Source organism: Apis laboriosa, unplaced genomic scaffold, assembly GCF_014066325.1.
Source record: "Apis laboriosa isolate Shangri-la unplaced genomic scaffold, ASM1406632v1 scaffold112_cov148, whole genome shotgun sequence".
In the NCBI taxonomy this organism is placed as follows: domain Eukaryota; kingdom Metazoa; phylum Arthropoda; class Insecta; order Hymenoptera; family Apidae; genus Apis; species Apis laboriosa.
Window position 1 is genome coordinate 6759768 of NW_025220865.1, and position 14176 is coordinate 6773943.

At 32.2% G+C, this 14176-nt stretch overlaps 1 long non-coding RNA gene across 3 annotated transcripts; it reads right to left on the reverse strand.

The window, feature by feature from the left end:
* On the reverse strand, positions 1–5182 carry LOC122711396. Of its 3 annotated transcripts, XR_006346093.1 has the most exons (8): positions 4150–5182; positions 3846–4052; positions 2619–3685; positions 1933–2537; positions 1764–1862; positions 1460–1670; positions 170–468; positions 50–88 (listed from the first exon to the last, which is right to left on the reverse strand). It is a non-coding gene; the product is annotated as an uncharacterized LOC122711396 (long non-coding RNA). The 3 variants fall into 3 exon arrangements; XR_006346095.1 differs by having other exon boundaries at positions 1–88; positions 174–468; positions 1460–1862; XR_006346092.1 differs by having other exon boundaries at positions 1460–1862.
* Positions 5183–14176: the final 8994 nt, after the last annotated feature.

The following is a 14176-nucleotide window of genomic DNA, read 5'->3' on the forward strand; positions in this document are numbered from 1 at the left end:
GAAAGATTCTTTGTATGATGTATTCGTATCGTTAAAAGTTGGTGATTGTTTGGAAGCTTTTATTCTTTACATACATATGGATGACGATCTGTATTAAAATTCAACGTCATATCAAGTTAAATTTAATCGATACAAAATTGTGAAATTTAAATTACTTTACTACACTTACTTACTAAATTGAACAAATATCAATCGATCGATTTCCATTAGATCATTGTCGCTTCGAATCCAGGAAGAAATAATCGAGGATCTTGTAAAAGAAAGCCTCTTTGAACCGGTGTTCCGCTCCGTTTTGGACCGGTCTTCGTTTACGGTCATCTGGAAGGTGAACGACACCATCGAATAAGGTATATTTCTACCGTCGAGATCCTCGAGAGCTTGGTCCTTCCATCCTCGCCACCGGTGCCGCTATACAAAAGTCTCTCTCCTCTCGAGTCGTTAATTGATTCTTCTTTCTCTTTTCGAAACCTTAAGAAGAGGGAGAAGAAAAATTGAAGAGGAAGAAAGAAAAAAGAACCTACGCGACAACGATACGATGCTCGAAATTGTTCTAACACGAATCGATCTTGTTCAGATTGACAAGATACGTGATTAATATTAATACGTTTTATCGCTCTCGTCCGCCATTAAATCATAATAGAAACCAGGAAGTTGGTTCTGAGCTTCGAATCGAGGAGAAATTTGGATCGTGTTCTCTTCGTGGACGTTCACGCGATATGTTTGGATTTAGTGAAAGCGTGTTTTGGATCATTTTTAAAAGTGAGATGATATATAGCGTTGGAATAAAATTTTAAATCGCTCGAGGATCTTACATGGATGAAAAGTGAATTTGAATTAATCAACAAAATTGAAATCTATTTAGAGAAATTTTTCATCTCTCGCAACAAAATATTCTCAATATTATTCTATATTATTCTTTTTAATTGAAGAAAGAAAGTGAAAAAAATTTAGAAGAATATAACTTCTTTGTTCACGTATAACTCTCCACCATCATCATTCGACAAATTCTAAAATCAAAATTTCCCACGAAAAGAACCTATCCTAAAATTAATATTCCCTCTGAATTGAAATTCCTCTGTTCCAATTATATCTCTTGAAAATACGAAATACAAAGCAAGGAATTAATTCTATTTCATAAGACTTCTTAATTATAGTGATTTACCATTCCACCAAGAGAACAACGTATAATAACGTATAATGTGAAACTGGTGACACTAGAGACACAAACTGTTGTTCATTATTCGTATAATTACTCGTTAATTGTTTCAAATATTAAAATGTCGTCCGGAGTTATCGTTCAGCATGATTGCGGCCATCGATGGAGAAACGATTTTTCCAATCGTGAGTGGGAGCGTCGTGCCATTGTGGCAAAGGTCTTCGCCGTCCTGTCGTGCAAGGACGATCGAAAGGTTTCTTCCCTTGTACGTCGATAAGGTAATCGCCTTCAACGTGTACAAACCTTTTTATGGAGAAGTGGATCTCACGAAATATCCGCATCCACCGATCGTTATGGTTATCGGTTAACTCGTGTACGAGATAAAATTTCTTTGAAATTGGACGTTTGTTTATTTGTAGTTCGTAGTTTATGCAGGGAAGCATACAGTAAATTGCCTTTTGTACTCGAGCTCTGAAGAATGGTGGAAGAGTAGAAGGATCTGAAGTCTGCAAGTCTGTTGGAAGATGTGAATTTTAATATAAATGCGAATTTTGACTTCATTTTCAATTATACAATTATAATATAATTAATCCTTGTTCAATTAAACCTGGTTAGTATTTATGAATATCGGTCACTTTTTGATCCTCGAGAGTTAAATATAAATCTTTAAATTTCCATCGCCGTTAATCTTCGTCTTAATCACCGACTAAAAAGAAAGAGACATTTATGGAATGAAGAATACTTGTGAATGTAATGGAACTCTATTTTATACGTACGAAACTTTACATAATAGATATGATTATATGATTATATAAACTCCAATTACGTCTTCGTTAAAAATGTAAAAAAATTTTCAAACTTCCATTCATGATCAATCCACATTATTGTAAATAATCTTCATCGAAAGAAAGGAAGGATTCAAATAAAATACAGAACTGGAACTCCAACTTTATGAACGAGACTTTACGTATTGCCACGTTCACTTATCTAAATTCCAATTACGTCTTCGTAACATTAAAAATTAAAAATGTAAAATCTTCCATTTATAATCAATCCACATCATTGTTGATGCTCATCCCAGCAGTGGAAGAAAAGAACGGCTATGGTAAAGATAGTTTTTTCGTCGGTGTCGGGGGCACAATCACAATCGACACGTTTTACGATAATGAAAGTCTCGAGAAGGCGGCCTCTAATCACCGGTTAGCCAGCCGCTTATTAATCCTCCAATAAATAACGTTTACCCGTAGAAAGCTGCCAGCCAGTGGGAGGTCTCGAATCAGGCTAATGACGATCGCGATAAGAATTCTCGCGCCATCAAGAAGCTTTTGCTCTTGTCGAGGATTACAATTGGATATCGCATAATAACGTTCGAGAAATCGATCTGGAAAGATTTTGAAATAGATTGAAACGTGTATTAGAAAATATGGAATATATCCGTACACAAATTGAAGATAGAAAGTACCTGTTTTCAAGATATGGGCCATAGTGACATTTAGCAATGAATTTACTTACATATATGTACTAATTTCATTTTATAAGTGTTTCATATTATGTACTTTTCCTTTTTTGAATCTGTTTCAAGTTAAGTTGAATCAGGTTAGATTACATACATCATATATATTTTCACTTTATTGTCAGTCTTCATAGATATTTCATATTATATACTTTTCCTTTTTTGAATGTGTTTCACGTTTAAGTTTACTTATATATATAATTTCACTTTATTATTAGACTATAAGTGTTTCATATTATGTACTTTTTCCTTTTTGAATATGTTTTAGATTAAATTAAATCAGGTTAGATTACATATATATTTTCACTTCAGAAGTATTTCACATTGTATAATTTTCTTTTTTGAATGTGATTTAGATTAGGTTTTCATTGAATTAATCATTTTATCAAACTTGAGGGATGTTCTACGTTTATCCCACTTTTTGGATATGAAATAAGAAAGGTATATCCTACATATTGGTTAAAAAAGTGAAGAAAACTTTCCCTTTAAATATCAATTTCAAGAATCTATTTTCTCCAACTCGACAGAAAAGACAGAAAGGAAAAGATAAAGAAACGAATTTACTGTTACGAAGAGAAGAAATGGAGGAAAAGAGAAGAAAAAAAAAAGGGGGTATACATATAACATTATTTATCGTGCCACAAGCAAGCTCTCCAAGAGATCGGATCGTTCGATAGCATACAAATGCAATTTCTTAACGGGACACCGGCTGTCTGAAAATCGCTCGTCGATTCCTGATTGTGCAAGATTGAATATTAACGCGCAAGAATGAATATTAATTATTATACGATTGAATATGATTAAAAGACTCGCCTGCGGCCAAAACCTATGCCAACATTGTCCTTTATTGCGTAATAGCTCGATACGACTATTCGTTATGTACTGTTCGTATGGATTATTGTATTTTCGATTGCTTTCAGATCAACGATAGATAAATCGCCGTTTTCTTTTCTCTTCTTGTCTTTTTTATTAGAGTGGAATTGTTTTGATTTATTTTTCGAAATCCTTGTGAAAACCTGCTTTGATGTATATCAGAAATATAATTAATATTGTATATTTGATGATGTATATCGGTTTATAAAAAAAAAAATACATATCTTTAAAAAAATTTTGGAGAAAAGAATATTTAAATAAATAATTAATAATTTCGTTATATGTACATAAATATATGTATACCTGATTGGATTTCATACAATGTTTAGTTTTAGCTCGAGTTGTTACTGTGAAATTTCCGTTTACATAGTACACAAATTTATGCGTTTGCATTATCAAGTTACAGAGTACTTAGAAAGTATTCTTCGGTAAGTAGTTTCTAACTTCTTTGTAAGATGTACAAATTCCGGAAGATCTAAAGAAATTATTAAATAAAATGCCAAAGAAAATCTGCAACAAATTTTTAAGGTTATTTTACAATAATTCGTAATATTTTTTATATATACCTTTTTGCAATAAAAATACAATTTTTAATTATTTTCCAAACCTTTGACAGTAGCGTATATACATTTCGATTAAACGGAAAATAAATATTTCATTTCACATTACAAATCCACATACGAACAATAAATAAACATTATTTCCACGTAAATCGTAGAAATTAGAGGAAAAATATTCGAATTAATATTTATTTGTGGAAACAAATTTTAATTCATCTCAAATTTTCTCCTCTGATCCAGATCTGTTTACCATCTGGCCAAGCGCAATCTGAACGGTGGCTGGTTCCTTGCCACCAACTCGCCAAAGATCACATCGGATAATTAATTATGCTTCTTGGTTCGGTCACGGTCCAACTACCGTGTCCAAGCGCTTCCCAGCATAAAAGCCGATCGTTCGTGGAACTTATCGAGAATCGCTTCTGTACACATTTCGTTTTCGTCCTCTTTGCACACACGTTACGTACTCGCCACGCTTTCTCTCACGCCTCTGTCGATCATCGCTTTGTTTTTTGTTTTTTTTTTTTTTTTTTTTTCGTTTTCTTTCCTTTCCTTTTCTTCTCTTTTTTCGAGCCTGTTTGTTCTTCTTATTTGGATGAATGTGAGATCGGGTGACATGAGATTTATGACATCGAGAACGATGATGGCCGATCAAAGATTTACCTTGAAACAACTTTATAGATGTATTTTTGATACGAAGAAGTTGCATTGTCATGTGGAAGAAATTTTAATTTCCGAAATGAATTATTATACTCTGTTGCGTAAACGATGATGCGTGGTATTCGATGTAACAGATAAAATATATACTGTCGATCGTAAATTTGTAGCCATTGTTTGTTGTAAATTAGATGCAATTGTCTCGTGAATCCGTTGGATTATTTTTATGTAATTCCACCGATGTTCTTCAACGTTTCAAAATATCGGTCAAATCATTCTATACATATATATGAATATTATTTCATTCCAACGATTATTTCCAATACTTTTAGTTCTAAACATATTCTGCACGACGTAGCACGCGTCGTTCTTTTCACAAACTCGTTTGCCCATTCTTTTTTTTCTCTTCTCCTTTGCACGGATTGATTGTCGTTGAAACGTGTGACTGCATGACTGTGAAAAAAAAGGAGAGAAAGAGAGAGAAAAAAAGAAGAGAGAGAGAGAAAAAAAAGGAGAGAAAGAGAGAGAGAGAAAAAAAGGAGAGAATAGTCCAGACGTGCTTTATCTTTCACGCGTGCTTTGCTATCCGCAATTTATGCGGACACGCATTCCGCCTATTTTCATAGCACGCGTTGCACACGTTTATTACTCACCGTTTTTCCACCCTCTATTATTTCTCTATATCGATATCGATTTATCGTGCCGACTGTGTTTCTGCCGAGGAGATTGTCGTAGGGATATGTACAGCCTTGAATATCAGCGGAGAATGTGAGTGAGAGAGAGAGCAATTCGGTCCAATGTTTATATCGATGGTATCAAGTTCAATACGTATCGCTTATAAATCTAAATCAAATCCAATATCAAAGGTTATAATATGATTGGTTACGAAAAACGTAAATTTTGAAAATATCTCGATATTAAAATAAGTAGAATTTCGAATTACGGAAGAGCGTCAATATTTTTGATAAATATTTACAAAAAACTTTTTAAATATTTATTTATCAAGTTCTTTAATCTTTTATATATATATTAGTAAATAACGATTAGTAAATAACGATTAATCCAACTTAAATTGTTTTCTTGATGATTGATAATTTTTTTTAATGAACAACAATCGATAATATAATCTCTAAATATAAAATCTTTATATTTAGAATGGCAATATATTAGAAAAATCATCAAGAATAAATATTAGTTTTTTTTTTAATTTTAATCTTAATTAAAATTAAAATTAGATAAAAGATTATTTAATTGATAGGAAAATGGAGGAAAATTTTCATTGAATGAAGTTATATGCTATAGAATCGTAGCTTTTACTTATAAATTAATAATCTTATAAATTTTCGATTAACTTTTTCACTCTACCTTTTACGAAATTCACTTAAAGTTTACTTTAAAAAATACCATGGTAATGTGTCTGATATTATCTTACGCTCTCTTGTATCGTACTTCTCGCAAACTTGAAGAGAGTTGTAAATCTGTCAGATTAACGAACACATATGATGGATTACCGCACGATTTCTCAATTCAGACCTTGAAACTTTTTCGATCGTTCTGTTCGTGTCGTATAACTGTCTTCGTAACAACAATTTCGAAACATGAAGCATATAATATTTATTTTATTTCTATTTTCAAACAGAATTATAAAACATTGCATTGATTGAAAAAATGAAATATCACAAGATCATAGGAAATTAATGAACTTTTATTACAGAATTTAATTATATTACCTTTGTCTTCTTCCAACAAGTTCATATATAAATAAAAGAATTCTTCATTTATATTCATTTCACTAATCCATCCTATCTATTGATCACGATAAAAATTATTTTCCATTTGATCCAAAAACGATAAGGATTATCGATAAATGTGTGAAACTTCAGCGAAGTAAGCATCCTTTAGAACAAAACATCCGGGTCGATAGCCCGGTTTATACATGTGCAAACGCACGCTCTGCTCTCCATCTTGGATTCTTTCTTGCTCGAATGCTACTTGAACCGTTTGTTACAAGCCAACGACGTCATCTGTCGGTCGATTAACGACCTACCGTTACAACCATCTTTCCCCTTTCCCCCGCAATTACTCGCGCAAATTCGTTAATTTTTCGAAATAATAACGAATTTATTCTTGACTCAAGATACGTGTATATTCCAGGAAATAGAAAGAAACAGAAGTGCAAAGAAGTGACAGAGTATCGAATTTTATTTTCAAGTTAACACTAATTATTGTTACGCTTTGTGTTAATATTGATACAATCTTGTCGAACAAGTTGGCAAGTCTGTCTAATTGTATAGTATGTTATGTACATAGCTACAACAGTGTAACCGTATAGCAATCAAGAATTATATCGCATTTTATAATCTTTAATATGGAAATAGAACAATTATGTGTTTGAAATTTAATTTTAGAAAGTAGATTTTACGTGTTTCACGGATACGTTGGAAGTAAGTAGTATGAGCATCGATTCGTTCCGGGTATCAGTGAAATAAAATTCTTACGACGAACTCGTTCCGCTTTTTTTCTCTTTTCTCTTTTTCTTTTTCTTTTTTTTTTTTTTTTTTTTTCCTTTTCGAATACATTTTTCAAATACATTTTCTTTTTACTTTCTTCCATGAATATCAACATGATTCGGTGATGGTGATTTTTTTTGTAAAGTTATATCCATAGATATTAGTAAATTACTATTGAAATGATACTCGTTAAATGAAGAAATAGAGTTTTAATAAGTAATTTGAAAAATGAATATTTTCAAAATTATTTTTAATTTTATGTGTTTTCAAAAGCCAAAAGTGGATCAATGTGCTCGTATCTTATCACGATATATTGTCATTTCTTCTTTTTTCTGCTTATAGAAAGTTTTCTACGTGCTCTCTTTCCATTTCTTCACACGATTGACATTTTACATGTCATTACATATCATTCGATTGATTAAATTTTCAAAAATGATCATTTCGTTTATGCAAAAACTATTTGAAGATATTTTATGTAAAAAACATGACGTAAAACGATTATAACGTTTTATCTTCGAGTGAGTGAGATGGAACAAGTTATAGAGGCAAATAATTATTGAAAATTGTGCGATATTGATAATTGTTAATGTCTCTGTGACAGCTGTTTGGAAAATTGTAGTTTAATCGATGACGTTGATGACATTCGTGTTACGGATCACTTTTTACAAAATATCAGGGACATTTACATATTCGTGCAATTGTAAATTTAAATATGTGTTATTTTTTTCAACTCGATGTTCGTTGTTTTCATGAATTTTTTTTTGAGAATTTTATGTAAAATTAAAAAATTATTATCAATAATTAAAATTAATAATTAAAAATTAAATAATAATTAAAAATTATTATCAATAATTCGATTTCACATCAATAATTAAATTTACCTAAATTAATTACAATTTATTTATATGATTTAATTAATCGTTCTATGACGTGCAATAATTCTCAGAGTGATAACTAGGAAATAGCAATTCTATACGTTTAATTCTGTCATCTGATAGTATTAATCGCCAATAATTCACGATATATCTTTTAAAGTGCAGAGCATAATCCTTCATTCTCCATAATAATAATACGTTACTAGGCAACGATTAAAGCGAAAATTATTGATGTTACATTTCCATTTTTCTAAATGTATAAATTAATTCAATTTCTCGAAATTTAAATTTTATTCATAAATATAACGTAACATCAGATACAATTAAACTAAAATTAATCTTTTATTTGATTCGACGGTTAGAAGATGTAAGTTATCTTTCTGAAATTTTTATAAGATTGAAAAACATTTTAATCGAATATATATGTACCAAAAAAATATGGAGACATAAAACTAAGCATAAATATTCCGTCCAAAGAGTAGCATAAACGATGAAAATTAACTTAACAAGCGCTTCGCCATCAATAATATCTTTTCTTATATTTAATCAGATATACGAAGCATATAATAGCCACTTTCTAACACAAGACCGCGATTAAAACCGCAACGACGACGGTTCACCTTCCCTGAAATCTACCTACATATAATTTATTTATTGTCAACAAACTGCTCTCGATTATCAACATTTAACTTTTACGAAACGAAATTTTTCTCGATTTCATTTAATCCATTAAAATTAAAAAACTTTTAATTTCTTTTTTTTTTTTTTTAAATTTCTTCCTCCTCTCCTTCTTCTCCTTCGAGAAATGGAAGAAACACGCACGAATATCATCAAAACAACTTGAAAAAAGATCCCCTAAAAATCCGATATGACAATTTGTCGTTCAAAGAAACGAGCGGATATAAAATAAAAATCTAAAAATCTGAAAATCCATCGAACAAGAAAACTCGCAATCACCTTATCTCACGATCAATTTCGTATCTCCGCGCGAGAAGAACGCACGTTTGAAGCAAGTTTACAAGCAACGACAACGACAATTTTCGAACGCAAAATAAAAAAAAAAGGACGAAAAGAAGAAGAAGAAGAAGAAGAAGAGGGGGGGGAGAAAAAGGAAAAGTGTCGATATCGCATCGTGTCGCGTTTTCACCGCGGGGAATAGTCTGCCCACGCGAGAGGACTGTGGCCAAGTCCCTCGTTCGTGTGTGGGTGTATTACACGCGTAATCGAGGAGAATGTCGGAGCAGGGCGTGGTGGTTAAACTATCCTCGACAAGGCCGTGTGTGTTCCGGCTCCCAACGATTGTCCACGAGTAATGATGGGACCCAAGTGAGTATCCAATACAGAAAACAGCTTCTCAACATCCGCATCGAATAGGATTCGAATTGTTTATTGATATTGATAAACGAATGTTGTTCTTTTTCGTTTATTACACGACACGCGTGATTTTAGAAATGATGCGCGTTTCGTTTACTTTTGTCGATATTTTTGTTAGATTTTTTTAAATATACTACGTTTTTATGCGTTATTCTGTAAAATCGATATTAGAAGATTGATGAATCATGAATCGTAGAATGTATATGTGATGTCAGATGATTTGTAGATCAAAATTATTTTTGAAAAATAATTAAGGTACTTCGAGATATATTGGGATGCATGTGCAGTTTCGATCAAGAATAATCGAAAATTTGCTTATATATTTTATTCTAATCTTCTAATCTCGGATCTACAATCAAATAACAATTTTACGGAAAAACGTATGCAAACGTATGCAAACATGTGACATTTGTAAAAGAAACTACAAAAATATTCTAATATCGACAAAAATAAATAAATAAATAAATATATGTATATATAAAATCGTGAATATTTTAGGATAAAAATATGTAAAAGAACATTCGATAAATTGCAGATTTGTAAAAAGTTTCGTAACAGAAAAAGAAAAAAAAAATACGATTCATCACTGTTCTTTCCCCTGCAAAAAAGAAGATATTTTTATCACAGAATCACCTTGTACATTGAACTTGATCGACGAATCCATTCTGTTTCGAATTAATCAAGAGAGAGATCAGGAAATAGATCTCTTGATCCTCTCGCTTCTTCTTCTTCTTCGAAAGAAAAATGTGCAACGCCGTTGCCAGCTGACGACATTATCACCGGTCGAGAAACGGCCTCGTTGACGTCCGTGAAACGAAACGTGTAATTTGTAAGAGGAGAACATGTTTCTACACGGTGCAAAACGGGTTACACGAATGCAGTTAGCGATCCGTTGATAGAGAGATCTTTTTTCTTTTTTTTTTTTNTTTTTTTTTTTTTTTTTTTATACCGGTCACCCGCGTAATTACGAGTGGCAAATTATAGATCTTTACCAGAAGGAGACCAGCTCTCTATGAATGTGTATCTCGTTGTTTCCTATTCGAAAGGAAACGAATTAATCGTGCAATTTTATTTCTTAATCCGGGGGAGGGGAGGAGAGGGGAGAGGAGGGGGATAATAAGCGAGCCGTTGCGTTCGAAACGATTCTGATTTACTTTTCACTTTTTCACTAGGGAATTTCGCTATACCTTGTTTTTCCCTGTTTCTGTTTCCTCGACAGATTATTGAACGTTCAATTGATAATTTGTGGAACTTGTCGAATTCGTATTTCGAATGTAAATAATTATATATGCGCGATAAACGATTGCGATAAGAAGAAACTGATAACAGAATAAAATTTTTCCCCTCGGGGAATTTTGCAACTCACTCTCTCCTCTTATATTTATTCATGCTCGAAGTCGAGAAGTTATAAAAATTTAAATTACATTATCTACTATAGATCCACTTTCATAACGTAGCCCCACGAACTTCTGCAATCTCGTGGAAAACTTTAACTCTTTAATATAGAACGAATAATATGCGTTCGAAAAAAGAGATTCGAGATTCGAGTATTAATCTTCTTTAGAATGAAAAAAGTATATAGATATCTCTGAATTAATAATATTAAAATATAGATTCGTTTGATGAACGTGAGCGACAAACAAATTTTCTTGAATCTTCAGATTCACGATGAAAACGATGCACGTTAAAAAATTTCTCGTGTCGCGAGAAACTCATATCGGCCTATCGAGGCGCGGAGAATCGTGTTCCGCTTGTAATCCGCTTGTCACGCTCGAGATTGAACGCGTGGGCAGACGAAAGAGCGGCGCGGCAAAGAGAAACGAAATTGCGATGCTGATCGCCACGTTTATCCTACTTTTTGACCATTAATCCATCCGCAACATTGGATTTAATATCGTAAGTAAGTACTTTTATACATACATAGTGTTTAAAAATACGTGGATATTTCTTTAATACTTATATTACATTATTTTCTGCACTATTGTTCCCTTATCCTTATATATTCTTGATCGATAATGATAGAGAATATGAATCTTGCCACTTTTGTCCTCGAAATGATAGAAAAACAATGGATATTTAAAATATTTGATAATGTAACAATGTATTATTGGAAGTATGGAAATTATCCATAATTAAAACATGATAACAAAATTCTATCAATAAAAAAAAAGCACAATAATTTTTTTAATTTTATAAAAATATCGATTAATATTATTTATACAAAGAGAAAGTAAAATTTATCATGATAAATCAAAATTATTTTAATATATATAATAATATATACGATAAAATAATTATTCTATATAAATATTAATGTAAATTGGAAAAATTTGTTCTGTCTAAATATATCGAGTACAATGAAATTGATAATGATAAAATTTTATTCTCTTTTCTCTCAAGAATCTGCAATATATTAACTATCAATTAGATTTGACCTAGATAGATTTGATATTTTCTTTAATGGTAATTTAACGGTGTATTATTTGATTATAAGATTATCCGTGATTAAAACTTTTAAATTTACAAAAAAACTTCGATTAATTTTATTTATACATATTTTATTATACATATATAAAAAAAATTCTCTACGATAAATGAAAATTATGTTGAAATTTCATTCTCCAGTATATTTTATAATACATATAAAATGAACATGGGATGGTAAAACACTACATGGGAAAAATTGATTTTCACCAAGCCAGTGATTGGAGGATTAAATTACATCTTGAATACAACATAAACTAGTAACGAACATGGAAAAAAGCGTTTCATTATAATAAAAACCGAGAGTGACGTCAAAAGACACAGTGCGCAACCGGTGCAAATATCCTATCCAAGTATCACACACGCGCGCACACACATATACACGATACTCGAGCGGACACGCGTGTGGGTGCGTGCGCACGGCGAGGAGAATGCCAGAGTAGGGCGTGGTATAGGCAGCCGGTGGTCAACTTTCCTCGGCAAGGCCGTACGTGTTCTGGCAGCGCGAGCTGTCACCGCGCTCACGACACGTTTGTCCTTTCAGTACGATCCGAGAGAAAGTGGGAAAAGGTCGAACGAGTTACAAAATTGTAACGCTATTACCGCAATAACTAGCAGCAGCCAACTTCACGATCGCTCGTTCCAGAGGCAATTTATTCTCAAATTGCAACATTTAGAAATGCTTGCCTAACTTTCGATCGGGACCATCGATAATTTCCTCTTCTTGATTTCGTTGCGAGCGTCACTTTCTTTGCCAAACGTGTAATTAAAGGATTTATTTTGTTGTATTTAAGTTGTGGAAAGTATTTTTTCTTCTTTTATTTTTTTTTCTCGTAGTTGGATGATCACGTGATTTAAAGTAGGGCAACCGGGATGAAGGAGAGAATGGAGGGGGCGAGTTTAAATAGAATCGTCCGCGGTGCTCGTTTTTATGTTGTTTTAATGGGTTCGCGTTGCAGTGCTGCGTGGAGTTGAAAGATTTAACCGAGATACCTGTTTGTGGTTGTAGTTGGTATATCGGGTAATGGTGTTTGCAATAGAGAGATAAAAATATATTTGAGTATCTTGTTTTCCTTACGTACTTTGATGCGATTCTATAACGCATCAGCTATGTTTTCATTTCTTTAAAAAAATCTATCATTTTAAATGTATCCCGAATAATGATTCTTTTCACAAAATTGGGATATAAGTACAACTTTTTTGATTCGAGATAATTCATTTTTTGAAATTCTAATTCAAATATAAATATATAATAAAATATAATATTCCAAATCATCAGATTCTCATATATATTGATATTAAATCTAACATTAAGCAATTTCATTTGACATCTAATCATTATGCTCTAATATTTTATCGATCGTAAGCATTCTATTTTATCCATACATTTTTCTATTCTCTTGCCTTAATCTTCAAAGAAATTACGATATAATTTATTACCAATGACAAAACAAAATGGTAAAAGCGATTACCATTTAGATGGATTATATTTCAGAATTCGGATGATCGCGGATGGAAAAGAAACACGGCACATATACGTATTCGATCTGGCTGTAAAATTACCACGTTCAGGATTAAATGGCAAAGGGATACGGCTCGGAGAGCAAGCTGATTGTGAGTCAGCATCGATGGTACGGTGATTACAACGGCATGTAATTGCACCGCGGCTCGTTTAACATCGCCGCCGCCGACCGGTGTCAACTCTGCCTGTTCAATAAGCGCCTACAAACCTATATTAACCTCGCGAAGGATGCGTCGCGAATCGTTGCCACGCATTCGTGCCACCAGGTAATAAAAAAAAGGGAGGGAGGGAAGAAAGATGAACGGAATGAGATAGAGTGTACGTATAGGTTTGAACGATTGGATGGGACAAATGGAAGTTTTTCAAACGAATTTAGTTATTTATTAATTTTCTTGACGTTTTTGATATTTTTTTTCATTTTTTTTATTTTTTCCTTTTCTCTCATGAATGAATTGGAATTGAATTTTTTCAAACGAATCTATTTATTTATTAATTTTCTTGAGAGGTAATATTTTTCACTTGATATTTTTGATATTTTTTTTCTTGTTTCATTTTTTGCTTTTCCTGTGGGTAAGATGGAATCGAATTTTCTCAAACGAAGTTAATAACAATTTCTCTTCTATTAGTTTCTTCCTTTGTTTAATTCTTTTAGTAA